At 36.0% G+C, this 1,873-nt stretch overlaps 1 long non-coding RNA gene across 2 annotated transcripts in view; it reads left to right on the top strand.

Moving 5' to 3' along the window:
• Positions 1-1,873, top strand: part of LOC113464810 (uncharacterized) — a 133,747-nt gene that overhangs the window by 49,669 nt on the left and 82,205 nt on the right. The gene's annotated exons all lie outside the window — the stretch shown is intronic.

The raw sequence follows: 1,873 nt of genomic DNA, 5'->3' as shown, positions 1-1,873 counted from the left end.
TAAAATTTGAATGCTTCCTCATTGTTAATTACTAATTCTTTATAATTATCGAATTTTACATTAATGGGTGATTCTTATGTAAAGCAATTATTACAAATCCCTTAATCATGTAGAATAGATCCTTAAAACGATGGAAATTAATAATAACCGGATTGACGCGTCAGAAAACGGGTCGTTTAGTTGAATTAACGTTTCCGTTGTTTATCACCATTTCGGTGGGCGAAATCCGTGCGACGCAATGGCAAACATAATTCAAACGACCAGTTGCGAAGATAAACACGACCGGCATTCCCCCGGACAAGATAAACGAGTTTTCAATCGCGGCGCGGAAATAGAAAACAGGCGAGTCGATTAAAAATAAATGCCAAAAATGCGATTCTAATGTGCGCGGGGCTGACACGATTTTCATAAACGACCTGCAGATACCGGCTTCGTGGCTGGTGAAAAACTTATGACCCGGTCTTTTCAGAGCCTAGCTTTTATGGCCCCGCGAACAATATTCTTCTGACCTATCTACGCGTCGTACAAGCTGATTCACAAGTTTCACAGTGAAACAAATTTATTTCTCTCGTAATTTCATCGCTTGTCCACAAATATTTAAAGGGCTATACCAGTGTGGCACTTTGAAACAATCAAATTATTCTTTGCACTTTTCCAAAGTTTATACATTCAAGAATATCATTAAAATTTTAAGGCCGGATCTCGAATAGGTTGAGACTAGCAGCCTTCTAATAGTATTAGTATAGTATAAATAATTATATATTGACAGCTACGAGAACAAACTTTTGCTCGGCCTTGTACTCTTTTAGTACATGAGCTGCCATGCCACGCGTATGTTTCGATTTCGGCAGAGGATATGAATTGTGCATAGGCGACGTCCTCTCGCAGTGTAAATACATGAGTTTATTTCTCATTTGCTATTTTTACGTTCACGATCTAGACTCATCTGATTTTCGATTATAGGCTGCTTTTAGTTCAAAAATTGATTAATAATAACGTAATATTGACAGGAATCGAAACTTTGACTGTTACAGATAAATATAAATAGCGATATACAGCGATAGCTTTTTATACTTCGACGATTTTATTACGTAAATTTGTATGAAATAGGAATCGAACGGAAATTGGAATATTCTGTTGGGTAAGTTACGTACGTACAGTGAGCAGTGGAAAGAAATTAGCATGACAGAAAAGTGCTGAAACGGAGGATAATAAGCCTCGCATAAAAATGATTTGTGACAAGCCTCATCCGGATATTTTATTACAGGCTATAGGTACTAATGGGTAGTAAAATAGCCGGATCCACCGGTAGATAAATTGAAATCAATTTGATATCCAGTAGTAAAATATCACTTTAATCGCTTTATCTTGAAATATCGTTCCTTAGAGTTTAAGGAAATTACAACTTTTGCCAGGGTATAATTCACCGTTGACCACCGGAAGCGTCACTTTATCGTATTTCGTTGAATTCACCTTATTTCTTCGTACATTTAACAAAGACGTTACGTTTCATAATTCTCTCGCTTCAACTATTAATAGACTCTTAATTTCATGTACCCCGAGAATTATAGAACAGCTTTTCAATACAAGATTCGATTAACGATGTATTGGCTATACAGTCAATCCCAAGAGTTTATGCACTTTAGAAACGCATTTTTTAAAAAGAAATCAGACGTCGGAAGAACATTGCTAATAATAAACAACAAAAAAAAATTTTCGATTTTTCCGAGATTTTTCCAAGGGGTACCCCTTCAATTTCTTCCAAATTTTCGTTTTTTGCCAATAACTCCCAAACCGTTGGACATACGGAAAAATTGCATCAGATCGTTTTTGTAGAGGACGACGAGATCTACAATTTCCATGTAAAAATTTT

Source organism: Ceratina calcarata, unplaced genomic scaffold, assembly GCF_001652005.2.
Source record: "Ceratina calcarata isolate Rehan_Ccalc_2016 unplaced genomic scaffold, ASM165200v1 scaffold551.2, whole genome shotgun sequence".
NCBI classification, from domain to species: Eukaryota; Metazoa; Arthropoda; class Insecta; order Hymenoptera; family Apidae; genus Ceratina; species Ceratina calcarata.
This window is presented reverse-complemented; position numbering and strand designations above follow the sequence as displayed.